Source organism: Trichosurus vulpecula, chromosome 9 (assembly GCF_011100635.1).
Source record: "Trichosurus vulpecula isolate mTriVul1 chromosome 9, mTriVul1.pri, whole genome shotgun sequence".
NCBI lineage: Eukaryota > Metazoa > Chordata > Mammalia > Diprotodontia > Phalangeridae > Trichosurus > Trichosurus vulpecula.
Window position 1 is genome coordinate 89,137,374 of NC_050581.1, and position 19,099 is coordinate 89,156,472.

At 37.2% G+C, this 19,099-nt stretch overlaps 1 pseudogene; it reads left to right on the plus strand.

The window, feature by feature from the left end:
• Positions 1 to 9,920: 9,920 nt before the first annotated feature.
• On the plus strand, positions 9,921 to 11,872 carry LOC118832180 (annotated as a pseudogene).
• The last annotated feature ends 7,227 nt before the right edge of the window (positions 11,873 to 19,099 follow it).

A 19,099-nucleotide genomic window follows, 5' to 3' on the forward strand; every position in this document is an offset into this window, starting at 1 on the left:
CACTGTTGCATGAGACGCAGGTAAAGAGAGATTCAAAGTGCTTCAGGAAAATATGAAGGAAAGACGACTTTCAGCCACAGAAGAAACCTTGGAGAAGTTGGCCCCTGAACTAACCCTTGAAGGAAGAAATAATTTTAAAAGATGGAGATGAACAAGTCATGCTAGTCTAACTTCATGCTAGCTTTTGTAAAGGGTGATAGACTGTTAGATCAAAAGAATTCTATAGACCAGAACACAAAAGAGAGATATGCAATTAGATAGACTCAAAATAGTTTAACCAGGACCGAGAAGTAGAAAGAAATGGATCAAAGCTGACCTGAGATCTCTAATGGAATACAAAAGGACTCTAGCCCTATTTTGCTGTATAGTTGATTGGGATGGAGGCACAGTTAGATGCCATGTAACTGACATGTTAGATGACAGAACCAGATATTGAGATGCTAGGTGATGAACCAATAGGGACGAGACATGGCCCTTTATCACTGTAGGGAACTGCAAGATGAGAAAACTACATTAACCGATACAGGTTGGTACCTTTTCTTAAACTTACAATCCTAAAAGAGTAGCCTAGAGCAGTGAGAACTTAAATGACTTTCACAGGAACACACAACCAATATGTGTCAGAGGTAGGATTTGAACACAGGTGTTCCTGATTCTAAAGTCAGGTCACTATCCACTATACCATGAAGGTGATGAAATTTTAAGATTAAAAATAGAGCCTTATGGCAATAGAATGGTGGTCTATTCTGAATGTGATTTAAAAAATACTAACTTTATAAGCTCAGGATAGAGGAGTCATATTAAATTACTTCATGAGATATCTATCCCTAGTCTCTCACTTCGTCTCAAATTCTACATTATGAACTACCTTTTGGACATTTGAACTCCATGTTTTATCTCAATCTCAACACATCCAAAAGAGAACCCATTATCTTTCTCACAAACCCCATCCCTCTTCCCAAATTTCCCTATTACTGGCTTTAAGACAGATAATACTAGCAAAAAGGAGGGCTGCTAGCACAGGCTCACTCTTCATCTGGTCAGACAGGAAGACAGCTTTGAAGGGGTTAATAATCTTACTTTATTCTAGATTAGTCTTCTCACAAGGGTTGCTGATAATGGGAGCACCAACTCCTACAGCATTCCCTAATCATCCTTCTCACAGGGGCCTGCGAGAAGGAAGGAGGGGCAACAACCCCTACTTCTTGATGGGGTCAATCGAGACAGGCAGAGTTTGTGTACTCCTTTAAAACTTCTCAAGCCTCAATGGGGGCCAGTGGAGGCAAACACAGATTCCCCTCAAGCCTTGATGGGAACCAATCAAGGCACACAAAGCATTCCAGCTTGTGTATTCAACCCTAATAGTTTCTCCAAGTCTCAATGGGGCGCAGTGGAGGTAAACACACTTTCCCCCCCAGCCTTGATGGGGCTGATCAAGGCACACACAGCATTCCAGCTTTTGCACTCAACCCCACAAGTTCTCCAAGCTTTGACCAGTGCCCACCTATAAAAGGGGAACAAAGAAGGCATCTTGCCAGCAATAACCTCACAAGTTTACATCACCTCATCCCTATATCTCACTGCACAGTAGCAGTAGATATTTACAATTTAAGCACAAATGTTTATATTATTTATCATTATATAATGCTGCGCAAGCATGGTGGAGATGTTTTAAACCATAATCATGAGAATTCATATCTAATACCTGGGAACAAGAGATTATTATGGCTATGGATCCTAGGAAATTGAACTCTAAGAAATAATAACAAAAATCCACTTTACACATGCTAAAATCCACCTTACTTACACTAAAATCCACCTTACTTACACTGGCATTGGGTACTGTCATTCTCAAATCAACATGCTTGCTCAACTCACATATCCAGTCATTTGTCTACAGCATTTCTCTTACATATCCCCTTCTTTCCACTCAATTGGTCACATTTAAATGGCTCTAAGGGTCAAATTCAGCTCTTCCTAACCTCTTTCCTGGCCTACTGGAATACGCCCCTTACTCAAGTCTCTCCCTACTCCAACAATTGCCAGTGATTTTCCTAAAGCTCATACCTAACAATGGGACTCTCCTATACATAGATTCAGTGGTTCCCTCTATTTGGGAATATAAAGCATCTAACAACTTGGTTCCATTCTACCTTTTCCAGTCTATTGTAAAGTTAACAAATTCATCAAACAAGCCTGCTTACTACTTTTCACACAGGACCCTTCATCTTCAGTCTGTTTATATTGACTGGACCCCATTCCTTGAATATACTCATTCCTCCGCCTTACCTCTTAGTATTCCTATTTTCCTTCAAGGCTCAACTTAAGTTCTACCTTCTTTTTCTTTTCAGGACTTTCCTGATCTGTGAACTTATAGTCTTTCTCCCAATATTTCACACACGTTAATCCCTGTACTTATCTCTCCTCACTAAAATTGAAATCCACTTCAGTTTAGGAACTATTTCACTTTTGTTCTTATATTTTCAGCACCTGCCATAGCGGCTGGCTCATAATAGGTCCTTATTAAAAGCTTGTTGATTAACTGAATGTTATAAAAAAGAAAAAAAAAAGCTAGGAGAAGCTGCACAAGGGGTTAACACAAGAATTTTAGGTTTTTAGTAGAATCTCATTAACCAGAACAATGGAGATGAATAGTTCCAATGTATTCTGACCACGTCGGACCACATACAAGTTACAGTATTCACTTCTGCACAACATATTTTAGGAAGGATTGTCAAGGTGAAGTGAATCCAAGGGAAGGCAATTAGGATAATGGGAGAATTGAAAACGATGTTAGACAAGGATTGACTGAATGGGATAAAGGCATTTAAGCCTGGAGAAGAGAAAATTCAGGGGAAACACACTTGTCACGAGGAAGGGTTAGACATATTTTCTTTTGATGCACATGGCCAAATTATGAGGGTAAAAGTAAGATGCAGAGAAACAGATTTCAGTTCACTATTAAAACATTCCTGCAGCATACCTTTGAGGGGTTTGAGGTACATTTCTGGACCTGTGATCTTATCACTATAGGAAACTGGAAGCAGCTAAGGAAACTCTTTCTACCAATTCAAATCAGCAGCTATTTTTCACCTCCTAGTCTTAGGGAGTTACTAACTGACTTGCCAAGGGTCATACGGTCAATATTAGTCAGAGGTAGTATATGAACTCAGGCTGTCCTGCTCTTGGAAAGAGGCTTCTATCTACTACAGCAGAGGTGTCAGACTCATAACCGTGCTTAGTCCCCAAGAAACAGATGAAAATGTAACTGGGAATTTTTTAATAAAACAAATGAAAATGTAATACAAAAGAGATGCTTATTTGTGGTTTTATAAGTCAAGATGTGACCCACAGGGCTCCGTTTCTATTTGAGTTTGAATTACACCATCCTGCCCCCTCTCCTAGACATTAGAGATTTCTGAAAATGGAATGGGCTGCCTATGTAGACACTGAGTTCCACTCAGACTGAAAATTTCACATAGATACTGGAGGGACATTTTGGGGAGAAAATTCTTGCTCAGAAAAGGGTTAGCTGAACAAGAAATATTAATAATATAATGACACCAACGACAATAATACCACACAGTATTTGTATAGTTCTTTAAGGTTTGCAAAGATTTTTTTCTACAAACAATACCTCATTTGACCCTCACATCAGTCCTTGGAGGTACGTGCTATGATTATCTCCATTTTACAGAAAAGGAAATTGAAGCTGATAGAGGTTAAGAGACTTGCCCAAGACCACACAAATACTAAGTGTCTGAGGCAGCATTTGAAAGGTCTTCCTGATTCCAAGTTCTATCCACTGAACAGCCTAAACAGCTCAATTGGATTAGATCATTTCAAAGTTTCAATTAAAATACATATGATTTTATGAATCTAGGTAAATAGTCTTTCATACAAGAGTGGGTATGAGTCACTGTTAGGTTTAACCCTCATTTCTAAAGCATAAATAAATTATGTAAGACTTTCATTTACTTACTCTGAAAAAAGGGACACCCCTGCTTAGTTAAACATCTATAATTAGGCCCATATATATCTTTTACTCCATTTGGAAACATGCATATGTCATTATGACACAATTCCAAGCCTGAAGTCTGAAAATTACATGTATAATTATTTAAGAAGGATGAGCTCAGAAATGGGAGAGGCATCAAGCTAAATTAGATCTACACAGATAAATCATGGGTATCCCAATCTGCAGGCATTAGCGATGTGCTTCCAGATTTGACCAGTGTGAATGATTTCACTGCCTTCAAGAACTCTTAAAAGTAGGATGTAAGTTACTTGAAGGCAGGGACTCTTGTTTTTGTTTTTGTACCCATAGTGCTTTCCATACTGTATGAGCTTCATTAATTCATGCAGAATTGAACTGAGTCAAAGATCACATGGAATATTTTAAGGATATACCAACTATATCTTTTATTTTTGTTTTGTTTTTTTTATAAATGATGACCCTATAGTTGTCTAGCAAATGAATGCAGTGCTTCAAGAATCTCCAGTGAAGATTCCCAAAGGGTAAGGATTTAAGGTGGGGGAGGAATCTCATAATCATTTTCTTTACACTTCCCAGAAGACAATCACAGAACATTAGAGTAGAACATCAGAGGTGATGTAGCCTAAAAGAAACCTCAGAGGTCATTACCTAAACAGAAAGCCCCCCTACATTATCTCTGAAAAATGGACATTCAGCTTCCAACTTAAGTCCTTTTAAAAATAATCTTTTAAGGCCCTTTTGAAGAGATAAGGGAGGTGTCCATAATAACTAACTGAGTATTCTGTAAAACAAGTTCTACCAAAATAATCTCGTTTTCTAGTAAATGACCAAGTGATGAAGAGGAAGCAACAAACAATGTGTGGACTTTACCAAAGCTTTCAATCCTACCCTTTATGACATAATTATCAGTAGTTCAATACTTTAGGAACCTGTAACTTCCTCAATGAGCATGTGCCCACCATCAAGGAAGATCCCAAGTCCTCTTTGTAAGATTCTTTGTGTCAGCCAAAAAAAAAGAAGAGGAGGAAAAAGAAGAGGAGGAAGAGGAAGAAAAAGAAGAGGAGAATGAGAAAAAGAAGAAATATTAGCACAGGTGACCCAACTCCTGGAGATAACCCTCTCCAAAAACAGGAAATTAAATCCCGATCAATCAGTTTCAAAATATGGCACCACTACTGTAAATAGTTTTGCACCTACCAAGATTTTTTTTTCTTTCATTCAGTGAAACTGAAGGATGGAAATATTTTCCTGAAAATTATCTTCATTAAAGGCTTATTTAAATTACTGTGTTAAAATTATTTTTGTCTTAATAAGATAGGAAATCCAATATAATATTATTATGAATGAACTGTGCTAACTTTTATAATTATGTTACAAGACACAAAAGATGAAAAGACTGTATGCTACAAGCCATTTTGAGTTGCAGTTTATAAGATTTCTTCAAATATTCACAAACTGGCTACAAATTCCTTTTTCTTCCCCCCCCCCAATTTATTCCAGATCCAATTTCAAGTCTACGTGATATCTCTGACAATGAGGATGTAATACTTTACTTACATTTGTCATGAATAGTTTAGAATAACTAGGTCTAAGAACCTATTCTGAGAGGCACACATGAAAATTTACACATGCATTGCTGACTAGAAAAAAATAGATGTAACATGTCTTACTGATGCTATTACTGAATTAACCACTGAAATAACAACTTTAATGTTTTAGCCACTGTAAAACACCCTACGGTGGTACTAGAGTTATTCAATGCACCTTTGTATAAAATTGCTGTTAATGGTAGAGACAGTCATCCCTTAACAAAAGAAGTCTCGATCCGAAGCCTTAGGGTTTACGGTAATTCCAGACTACTAACCTCAGCTAAGAGTTTTAAACCAAGTCCCCTACTGTAACTATTTGCTGGTTAAATGCTTTTGTTTTTCTCAAAACAATAGGAAAATGTTCCCAATATATTATTGAAAGACTTAAAGAGGGCTTAAATAACTAAAATCTATAGCAAACAACTTGGAAGGCAATATGTTTAAAGAAATACCAGTGCTGGGCTAGTTCCAGTTTACTCTTCATGTGTTTCAAAACACAAAGGTCTCTCAGCATTTGCTATTATCGGCGTATCCCGAAGAAAGGAATTGGTTTGCCTCTGCAAAGAATAAGAGCTGAGCAGCCTTTTGATTGCTGAGGATAATCTATAAACACAAGAAACAAAGTTGACCCTTGAAGTGATCTCTGTTCACCTCCTCACAAGGGATGGCAATCTAGAGATATCGTTATAGGGTACAAAGCAGCTTTTAGGAAAGGCTCCGAAAGGAAATCATTCTTGCATTCAACCACGTTGCTATGGTAACCAAACCAATCAAGCTTCTTCACAAAGGCTTTTATGTCAAGTTCTGTTAGCAAACTCATAGAGAACATATAACTCAACTAAATTAACATAATATTAATTATGCTATTAAAGATAGGTAAAAGGCACCAATCTTTTACAAATATGGATATGATATTCATCTTCTATGCTAATATATTAAAGTCTGTTTGGGCTAAAATCTTTCTTTTTTATGATAAAGGAGTTTCCTATCAGCTCCTCCTCCTAAAGTGTATATGTGGGGTGGAAAGGGGGGAAGTAAAGGAGAGGGAGGTGGTGGCGTGATATACCTAGCAATGTGATTGCCCTAAGCCTGCATGTGCACTTTCAAAGATGAATTATTCTCCTCACTCTTTGGACTGCAACAAGAGAATTCCTGCATCTCATTGACTTTTGTTCAGTGTGTCTTAGTGGACCTACCATGTTTCCAACAGTTATAAACATTTTTGCCCCCCAAATTCCCAGCCTTGCAACTACCAGGAGTGATGTGGAATAATGAATCAATAAGAAGGTTACTTTTCCTAAGCTTAAAAAAGAAAACAAAACAAAACAAAAAAAACATTGAGCACTGGGTTGGCAAATTTCCAGTATTGACTACAACTTAAAATGTGAAGTTCATTTTCTGTCTCTTTTTCTTGTTTGGTATCACAATTCATCGTGATGCGAAACTCTGGGTTTTGAAAGCTTTTTTTTTTTTGAATCAACGTACATAGGCAACTTACGAATAACTGAGTCTTAAAAAACTGCCTAGGTCACCACGAGGTTGTGATTTGCTTATGATCACACATTAATCAGAAGCGGGCCTTAAACTCAAGCCAGTCAATAACCAATAGTTGATCAAAATTTATTCAACACCTGCCATGTGGCAGGTACCATGGTAGTAAATACCAGGGATGCAAAAAGAGGCAAAAGACTGTCCCTGCCCTTAAAAAGCTCACAATTGAACGGAAGAGACAGTTTCTGACTCCTAAAAGCAGCCCCCTTTTAACTAAGTCATTGCCATCTCTCTGGAGAAATCCTTAGGTGAGTGAAATACCTCTAAGCTACAATCAAGCTAGAATAAAGAATGGACCCAATGCTATAAAGACCTTTCCAGCTGGGCAAAATCACTGCTTTTTTGTGAAAACAATGTGGCCATCTATAATATTTCCTAGTGCCAAATAATTTAATACAAAGTCCAAAGGAATTCATCTTCATTAGGGCCCAGAGGTTGCAAAAGAAGTTCCTAATGTAATCCATTCCACTGGTGGGAAAAATAAAACAGAATAATTATGTTGTTCACAGAAGTCCAGACCATAGGTATTGTTAATGGAATGGGAAGATCTTTCCCATCCATCAATAGGCTTATGTGACCTGCTTGAGTCACATGGAAGCCTAAGTCACATAAGTCTGTGGTGGGAGGAGCTTGCTGAATGGGTGGAGTAGGAAGAGTGGAGCAGGAAGTTGGAGTGAGTTGGAACCTGGACAGAAAGAGGAGGCAAAGAGAGCAGAGCAGCCAGTGTGAGTGCTTAAGAGAGCTTGTTTGTGGGGAGACCTGATGGAGGGAAGGCTTGGGGATGGTGGCGCTCCCTGCATTGATAATATGTATAAACTTCGTTGTTACTAGAATAGATTTGGTTTTCTAATATTTGAATAAATATTTTGTTTTTTTCTTAAATGGAGAGAGTCTGTTACATCTTGAGATCCAAACCTGGAAATACGCCGGCATATTCATAGCAGCCACTGTGGGTATCACATTGGCTATATACCATAAAAACTAGAAAGAAACTTTGGTGGTCATTAAGTCTAGCCTCACCACATGGATAAGAAAAATGAGTTACAAAGGTCAAACATTTAATGTTAAATAGGAGACAGAAATACAGGTTTTCAGACTCCTATTGAAGAGTTCTTTCCAACCCACCATGCTGCTTTTCCTTACTTACTTCATTTTATTTTGCAATATTAAAAAGAGTGGGCCTTAACTTTGAATTACTTTGGAAGGTTGAATAAAATGATTGATAATACCAAACAACTAAGGTGAAAATAAAATAGTGAGCAAGGTGCTTAATAGATGTAGAAGTCATCACTTAGTGCACATGGTGCCTAGCCTCTGTGTGTCTGAAAATTCAAATAATCATTATCTATTAACTTCTTTTTGAACATAATAATCACCATCAGAAAAATATTCCAGACTTCCGGGGGTGGAGCCAAGATGGCAGCTGGAAAGCAGAGACAAGCGTGAGCTCCCCGCAGAGTCCCTTCAAAAACCTATAAAAAATGGCTCTGAACCAATTCTAGAACTGCAGAACCCACAAAACAGCAGAGGGAAGCAGGGCTCCAGCCCAGGAAAGCCTGGATGGTCTCTGGGTAAGGTCTAGCCTACACAGAGCTGGGAGCTGGGAGCTGGGAGCTGAGTGGAAACACTTTCGAAAGGGGACAGGGTCAAGGGAGAAAATTCAATAAAGGCGGATAGGTTAGGAAGGAGCAAAATATAGTGAGTCTTTCACAACATGAGTATTGTGGCAGGGTTTCACATAATGATACGCATGTGGCCTATGTTGAATTGCTTGACTTCTTAGGGAGGGTGGGTGGGAAGGGAAGAGGGGAGAGAATTTGGAACTCAAAGTTTTATAAACAGATGTTCAAAAACAAAAAAAAAAGTTTTTGCATGCAACTAGAAAATAAGATACACAGGCAATGGGGCGTAGAAATTTATCTTGCCCTACAAGAAAGGAAGGGAAAAGAGGATGGGAGGGGACTGGGGTGACAGAAGGGAGGGCTGAATGGGGAGCAGGGCAACCAGAATATACGTCCTCTTGGAGTGGGGGGAGGGTAGAAATGGGGAGAAAATTTGTAATTCAAACTCTTGTGAAAATCAATGCTGAAAACTAAATATGTTAAATAAATAAATTTAAAAAAATATTCCAACCATTCTTCATTAGATACTCTTTTGAAAAACCTGACATATGTGACCAGGTAGGGAACAGCTAAGACATGTAAATGGACCACAGAGCATTTTTCAATTAGCTAGATATGGGGGGAAAAACAAAGAAACAATAAAATGATGCCAATACTCTATTACTTCAATGAATCAAATCTATGAGCACCAAAGATCAGCAGAACATTAATTGTGGAACTGACACTTCAGCTTGAAACCCCAACTCTACCTCCTATAGTGAATGTTACCCTACCTAGAACACATCATTTCACTTTCCCAGTTGCCAGTTTTCTCATCTATAAATGTAGGGGTTAGATGAGATCAATGATTCTCAGAGTAAGATCCAGGCACACCTAGGTGTCCCTTTTTGGGGAGTCCATGAGGACAAAACTATTTTCACAATAATACTAAGACTTTTTAATCTCTGATATGGTAAATATCAATAGATATAATCCATATAAACAAAAGATCCTTAAGTGTCCTGAGACCAAAAATTTGAGAACGACTGGTGGGGTGAGGGGGTGGGAAGTGGCACTGGCACCGGCTGCGAAGCACGAGCCCTGAAGAAAGATGATGTTAAGCTTTTGAGAAACATCTTCACTTTGGGTCCAATTCTTAATTACACAGAAACCAAATTACACATGGAACCAAAATGATGGCTGTTTATGGTTTGGCTACTCCTTAGAACAGTGGTTCAGGCACATGACGGACATGATGATGAAGATGATGAAGATGAAGATAATGATGATGATGATGATGATGTGATTGGTGCAGAAGAAGACCTGGAAGGAAATAGAAGACTCAAAACCTGGAAATGGTGCCACTCTTCCACCTCCATCACCAAAGGTTCCAACAGGGGAGGTTTACTTTGTTGATGCCTTAGACAAGGAAATGATGGTTGGATGGGTTTTATCCAAAGCCAGGAAGGATGATATTGATGATGAGATTGCCAAATGCGATGGTAAATGGGAAGTGGAAGAAACGAAGGAATCTAAACTTCCAGGAGATAAAGGGCTTGTATTGCTATCACTAGCCAAACATCATACCATCTCTGCGAGGTTGAACAAGTCCTTTACATTTGATACTAAGCCCCTCCTTGTTCAGTATGAGATGAATTTCCAAAATGGAATAAAATGTGGTGGTGCCTATGTGAAGCTGCTTTCAAGAACCCCAGAACTGAATCTGGATCAGTTCCATGACAAGACTCCTTACACAATTATGTTTGATCCAGATAAATGTGGAGAGGACTATAAATTGCACTTCATCTTCTGGCATAAAAACCCAAAGTCGGGCATCTATGAGGAGAAGCATGCTAAAAGACCAGACACAGATCTGAAGACCTACTTTACTAATAAGAAAACACATCTCTATACATTAGTCTTGAATCTGGATAATAGCTTTGAAATATTAGTTGATCAAATAGTTGTGAATAGTGGGAACCTGCTGAATGATATGACTCCTCCTGTGAATCCTCCTCTGGAAATTGAGGACCCGAATGACTGGATGCCTGAGGACTGGGATGAGAGGTCCAAGATACCAGATCCTGATGCTGTCAAACCAGATAACTGGGATGACTCTGCTCCTGCTAAGATTCCAGATGAGGATGCTACTGAAGGCTGGTTGGATGATCAGCCTGAATATGTATCTGACCCAGATGCAGAGAAGCCAGAGGACTGGGATGAAAGTATGGATGGAGAGTGGGAAGCTCCCAAAATTGCAAACCCAAAATGTGAGTCAGCACCTGGTTGTGATGTCTGGCAAAGACCTACCATCGACAATCCCAATTACAAGAGCAAATGGAAAGCACCTATGCCAGACAATCCTAACTACCAGGGAATCTGGAAGCCCAGGAAGATTCCAAATTCAGATTTCTTTGAAGATCTAGAGCTTCTCAAAATGACTCCTTTAAGTGCTGGTGGGCCTGGAGCTGTGATCCATGACCTCTGACATCTTTTTGACAACTTTATTATTTGTGCAGACAGAGGAGTTGCAGGTGATTGGGCCAATGATGGATGGGGTCTGAAGAAAGCTGCTGATGGGGCTGCAGAGCCTGGCATCATGGGGCAAATTCTTGAAACAGCTGAGGAAATGTCCATGGCTTTGGGTGGTCTATATCCTTACTGTGGCCTTGCCATTGTTCCTTATGATCCTCTTCTGATGTTCTGGAAAGAAACAGCCCAGTGCTGCAGAGTTTAAGAAGACTGATGCTTCTCAACCAGATGTGAAGGAAGAGGAAGAGGAGGAGAAAGAGGAGGAAAAGGAGAAAAGAGATGAAGAAGAAGAAACTGAAGAGAAGATTGAAGAGAAGCAAAAAAGTGATGCTGAAGAGGATGCAGGTACTGCTAGTCAAGAGGATGAAGATAGAAAACCTAGAGCAGAGGAAGATGAAGTTTTGAATGGATCACCCAGAAACAGAAAGCCACAAAGAGAATTTAAGAACTTGATCCGTGATTCCCTTTTTCCCCTTGATGTGATCCTAGGAGAGGACCTGGAATGCACTCTATATGTTGAAACCCAGAAAAACCTCAAGACTTCACTATCAACAGATTCCAGTCAACTACTATCCAAAGAAAATTTGAGAATCTGGCAGTAATTAATTGAAATTGCGATAAAAAGAACACCATTCCTGTAGAAAGAAAGCATTTAATGTATGGGGTATGGATTCTGGATGTAACACGAAGCAACTAACCTGTAAAAAAAATTGAGAACCACTGTACCAGAATTATTTTTAGGACCCTTTCACAATCTTAAATATATATATAATATTATAATATGTCAATCCATAATATTATATGGTACATATTAAATATATATTTATTTTATATGTACATACAAATTAAAAATTCTATAAGTTTTACTATTTCAAAGTAGTGAGACATTACAATAATATGACACTATAAAAATTCATATCACTACCAAATGGAAAGTCTTGCTAATCTAACCTCACTAAAATACTATTTTCAGGATTTCAGAATGTGGACTGATTTTAAGTCATGCTAACTCAACTACAGCACTTGAAATATTAAACAAGAAAAAGTTTTCAAAGAAAAAATGTTTTAAAGAATTCTGCAATGTTTTAAGCTCTGAGAGTATGACTTAAGACGTTACTCGAAATTTTAGAGGTTTAAGAATTTCAGTCACTTAAATTGGCTTCGTCTTTAAAATAAAATATTATTATTGTATGCACTAAACAAAGAAATGTTAAATGGAATGGGCCACACAGGCAACTCAGACCAATGCCATTTTTATATTAACCTAAAACATAAATTGTTATTTAATATAAATCCATATTCATGTACAAACAATTCTGAACAAATTGTTAAACATGGTCCTGACAACTGAAGTTTCTTTTCTGAATTGAACAAGCCATTTTCTATAAGAACGCGAACAGATAATATGCAGATGCATTGTAACTTCCTACTGAAATCAAATAAGACTAATTGTAAAGGGCAAAGAATAATAAGTGGAACGACCCTGAACTCATCCATAATCCACACCTGTGACAAAAGGGAAAGCATTTTAATTGTAGGCATTTCTTTTCATTTGGAAGTGAAAAATTGGTGATTCATTACCCTTAATAGTGGGTAGAATGCTGGATTGGAGTAAAAACGACTTGATTCAAATCCCAACGTTTGGTTGTATGACCAAAGGCAAGCTCACTTTCCTCATCTGCAAAATAACTCAGTTATTGTGAGGATCTAAGAAAAGATATATGTAAAGTGCTTTGTCAATCTTAAAGAGCTATATAATTGCCAGTTGTTAATCAGTTGGAAAAAAGATTAATTCTTAAGATCTGCCACCCAATTTGACAGCTCAAATAAATGAAAGACAATATAAAATTCTGGGAAAGAAATAAAATCCCTATGTTTTCATTTTCATTTCATTTCAATCTCTCTATCAGAGCTGTAAGCTGTAAAGCATGGTGGACTTGTTTTGATTACAAACCAAAGGACTTTGGTTTGAAACCCAATTCTGATACTCATTTCTTCTTTGACCATGGGCAAATAATTTCACCCCCTGACCTCAGTTTCTCTGGGCCTCTGTAAATTAAGGGACTGGAGTAAATTATTTCTAAGCTGTTTCTAACTCTGAATCTATGACCCTATGTAGCATCATTCTTCGGTTGAGTATTTCTGAGTTCTTGAGCATTACAATTATCAGATAATTCTTAGACCTGTCACATAATCAGACTATATAAAAGCCAATGGACAATAGTTTTGCTTTCCTGTGTCTTGTTCCCTTGTTCTATGAAATGATACAGTCTAGAAACAAATTTGTAACAAAAAATGTAACTCCCTTGACAATATAGTTAAGTGACATTTCTTTAAAATTCAGTGCATCTTAAAGTACTTCTTCAAATTAAAGAAGACTTTTTTCCTGGCAATGTTTTAGTTAGCCTGGGGAAAAAAATACATACACACACTCTTATTTATATGCATACATATATACACATACCGAGAAAAGCATGTTTTTACTTTTTGTTGTTGCTTTTGCAATAGAATAATGTATTTCTTCTGGAAAGAATATAGTCAGTATGGCTATGTTGAAATAGAGGCTAAATAAATGACACAGTTCTGGATGCTACAGAAAAAACCCATGATATATGTGTGCATGAATACATGTGTATGTATGCTATGTATCTTAGAAGCCTGGGAAAACATTGCCTTCAATTCCATGTTTGTTTCCATTGTTAGAATGGTCTGATTCATTGGATATGCATGTATGTATTTTTATACATTCCAATATGTCTATATATAGAGGGTATTTCAACAATCAGTGTAATTTTAAGCTATTAAAGAGTGCCATATTATGTTAATGTCTCACGATCTTGAAATTGTAAAGCAACAGAAAGTGTTCTGGAAGTAATGGGGACAAGCAATTCATTGAAGGAAAGAAGCAGCCTCCCCAAGAAATATTGAAATTTCAACATATGTCAAACACACCTTGTGAACATAAAGACTGAATGTATATGAGTAGAACGGGGAGGCAATCTCAACTACACAGTGTGTTCATTTTATATAGCCATAAATATATCCATCTGCATGAATATATCTATGTATAAACATACCTATGAACATATACAGGCAACTTTACATGAAATCATTGTGGCATATTGGGAAGAAAACTGGGTAAGGAATCAGATTAACTGGATTTGTTGAGACGGGTTTTTCTTTTAAGGAAAAGAGAATATTTTGGGGTTGGAGAAAAGAGTTGTCATGAGTACTGTAATGGAGAAGAGACACAAGATAATCCAGTTTTCATATAGGTATAATTGATATATGTGGCAACTGAAATCATGTCCCAACAGATTTTGAAACAGATTTTGTTATTCAGAGATAGAAAAGTTCATCCTGAAAACTACATCTTCATCAGAATTTTTATAACATATCCTGGTAGCTCAGTTTCTAGAAATTTACCAGATCAATTATTAAAGTCAGCCCAGCTGGAATGGCTGGTTCCCTCGATGACTATATTTTACATTTATAGCTACTTTCTCCTTCATGAAGTTCAGTTTCTTTAAGGAGAAAACACAAAACATAAAACAAAGGCTAGCTCTATAATAATCAACACTTTGGACTGTTCTTCTCTTTGTAATCATCATGGGGAAATTAAATAACCCTATCGCTGGTTCTAGGGGAAAAAAAGATTTCTTTCACACAACAACTTCTTAGGTTGATTTGGTAGTTACTTATCCCAGTCATTTGTTCCCTTCCATTGTATCTCATGCTCTCATTTTTCAAAATTATAAAACACAATGGAAAGAAAATGTTTAACACATGAAGCTTTATGGTGATTGATTTTTTTGTTATTATATATCTCATACCTTGAATCTCCAATTTCTTTCAATAGCCCCCCTCCCCAAAACCTTTAAATTTATATCTCTCAAATATTTTGTTAAAATTTTACGTGTAAATAAAAAGAGATGAGGTATATAAATCCTAGAGAGCTGTCAGAGATACACAAAGTTTAACTGACCAGAGTCATGAAGGCCATAAATATGTCAAGGGCAGAATTTGAATCCAGATCTTCTTGACTCCAAATCCCAGTTCTTTATCCCCTATGCCATACTGCCTCTCATTACTTCCTTATCCCAATATATATGGAGTTTTCTTTATTTGAACAATACGGAAATGCTAGCTAATATATTAACCACACAGCACTCTACCGTAAGCACAGGTTAATAAGGTTGCTGCTATAATTAGGATTTGTTGATGGTAGTCATAATGAGCAAACCAGAATTTCATCCAGGTATTTTTTAGTTGGCAAAATGGACAGTTTATCATTATTAACAGTACTATTAATAATCACCCTCTACCAGAGTCTTGAAAAGTGAGCAAGTGATTGGATTCCTTCATCTTGTCTAAAAAGTGGGATTGGATATTACAGTAAGTATACAAAAAGTTCTTAACAGGCTAAAATCGCAGACCAAATTTAGTAAGATAAAATTTAAGAGATAAATGTAAATGTTAAACTTGAGTTAAAAAAATCACTTCATAAATCCAGAATAATGCTAGATAGGAATGTGTCTAGAAAAAGTCTGGAATGTTTCATGGATAGCAAGCTCACATTGAGTCAATAGTAACTCCCTCAAAAAAAATTGGTCAATTTGATTTATGTGTTAAACTCCTTACTGCCCCAAAAGAGACAATACAATTTCAAACTGCCTTGAAGAATAGTCCCCATTATAAGGGAGATAATATTCCTGCTTTACTTTCCCCTCACCAGGTGACATAAGAAATACCACATTCCTTTTGGGGTTCCCCATTTATGGAAGGTGACCAGGTGACCAATCTTCAAGCTATAGTAACTCATGAAACAACCCACTGGGCACTGGATAGATAACACTTTACAGATCCTTGGAATGTTACAGTATAAGTTATCTCAATGACAATGTCACATATTACTAACACATTATAGTACACAAAGTTCTTTCATACATATAATGATCTCATTTGAACCTAACAATTATCCTACAGGAGGTAGGTACGGCAGATAGTATTGTCAAATAGAATCACAGACATAAATCTGCAAGGAAACTTGGAGGCCACCTAATCTAATCTATCATTTTTCTAGAAGAGGAAACTGAGACCCAAGGAGGTTAAGTTATTTGCCCTATCTCACCCAGGTGATGTCAGAGGAGGAGTTTGGGCCCAGCTTCTCTGACTCAGATTCCAGTGTTCTTCCTATTTTATTTATTTAGCTAATTAGTTATCTAGTTATTTATTTACATATTTTATTATCCTCCTTGTGTAGAAGAGGAAGCTGCAGCTCATAGATAGAAATGACTTATCCAAGATTACCTAACTAATAAATGGTACAGTCAGGTCATGAACTCAAGTCTTCTCTGACTTGAAAAATCAATTCTCCACCCCAGAGTAAGATAATACAATTATAGCTAGAAGGTCGCCTACTCCACCTCTCTCATTTTGAAAACGAGGAAACTGTATTTCACCAAAATTCCTCAGTGGGCCTCAGACGCTTACTAGCTGTGTGACCCTGGCTAAGTGATTTAACCTCTGTCTACCTTATTTTCTTCAACTATAAAATAATGATGAAGAGATTTGCCAGTGTTGTTGAGATGTACAAATGAGATAATATTTGTAAAGTGCTTAGCATAGCACCAGGCACATAACAGGTACAATGCAAATGCTGGCTACTGTTTATTATTATTATTAATGTCACACAGTAGGTAAGTGAAAGGGAAAAAGGGAAAATTCCAGGGAAGGTGATTTATTTGAAAACCCAATACCTTTGATACTATATCATGCTACCTTCTCATTACTATATTAAATAATACAACAGGATATTTTTTGAATGCAGATGAACAATTTCCTAAATGTAATTTTTCAAAAGAAGGAAAATAACGTTTTTTCCTCATGAAAGGTTATTCAGTTTGGTGGGGGAGCGGGAGGAGGATTTTCCAAAACTAGAAGGCCTGCCATTGAAATAGACCCTGACACATCTATATAGCAGATAATTTCCTTTTCAGAAAAGCAAGGTGGACCAAGAAACAGTGGAATTACATTTAATCTTATCATTAGGTACCAATACAAACATACCACATACCCACCAACAAGAAAAGACCTCTAGAGAGTCCTATGGGATTTCCATAGTGCTCCTTACATCAACCAGTTATTAAATTGCCATATGCTTCCTACATATACACCACTGACTTTAAAAATGATAATAATAGAGAAAGGATTCTGGGAAGATGGTGGAGTAGGTAACAAAATTCCAAGCTCTCAAGATTTTCCAACACAAAAGAGATAAAATAGCCCCTTAGGGTGAACAAAGTGCAGGTACAAACAAATAGGGGCACAAGTGGGGCCTTCCTGGGACAATTTGAGAAGCTCAGAAGAAAAATTCTAGGAAAAGGTTTGGTGCCAGTGAAGAGTAAAGACCTCTATGGTAGGATCTGCTTAAACAATCCAAACAACAAACCCCAGGGTTAGTTGGTTTGAGAGGCTGCCTACACCAGCAGCAGGAATCTTTCCCCCCAGGGAGAGCGAGGGGAGTTGTGCATCTGAGTCTTGGAAGATTGAAGGAACTTCTTCTGACAATGAACGCCAGTCCCAACTGTGCTGTGAAGAGTGGCAGGGGTAAGAAGGAAAGAGCACATGCCTAGTGAGTGCAGAAGCGGTGGGGCAGAAAGCCCCTGGCTGTGGGCACTTACAAGAGGTTGGAACTTTGCCTTTTGTTCCAGGATAGAGGGGAGAATTAAGGGTCTGGGGCAGGAGGCACCATCCCCCATCCCCCAGGGTTAGAGGTGATTAAAAAAATTAAGCTGTTCCTACAAAAAATTCACAGGCAAAGGAGAAAGAATTCAACCATAGAAATCTATTATAGGAATAGGGAAGACTGGGGTACATCTTCAGAGAAGGATATTGAAATAAAGAAACCCCCAAAGAGTAACATCAAATGGTCACCTCCCCAAAAATAATTCATAGAAGAGCTTAAAAAGACTTTAAAAATCAAATTACAGAGATGGAGGAAAAACTAAAATAAATAAGTAAGAATAATCCAACAAGAAGATCCAGAATCTTAAAGAAGAAAAGGACATCTTGAAAATCAGAATTGGGCAAGGCAAAGCCAGTGAAATTATAAGAGATCGAGAAATAATTAAAATATGACTAATGAAGAAAATAGAAGAAAAAGTGAAACACACGAATAACAATAGATCTGGAGAATAGATCAAGAAAACACAAAAATAACTGGACTAACTGAAAGCTATGATCAAAAATGAATCTTTATACAATAATACAAGAATTAATTAAAGTTGTCCTCAAGCATTAAAACAAGGGGTGGGGAGTATAAATAGAAAAGAAAATCCATCAACCACCACTTAAAAGAGATCCTATGAGGAAAACTCATAGGAATATTATATTCAAATTCCGAAACTGCCAGCTCAAGGATAAAATATTTAAAGCAACAAGAATAAAAAAAATCAAATATGATGGTGCCACAATAAGAATCACACAAGACCTAGCAGCAGAGACATTAAAAGACCACAGGTCTTGGAATACTATATATAGAAAAGTAAAAGAATTGGAACTCCGGTCAAATATATCATGCCCAGCAAAGTTAAGTATAATCCTGAATGGAAAAAATTGGACATTTGATCAGCTGTCAGATTTTCAAGGCTTTGTTCAAAAACAACAACAAATAACCTAAACTTAATAGAAGATTCGACATACAGAATGTTTACTGTTTATATACGTAAAATGTATGTCTAAGAGTCTTATTAATAAATAAAATATTGGGGTAAGCCTGAGCATGATATGAATTTTAAAAGTAAAACCATTTAGGAAAAGCTAAAAAA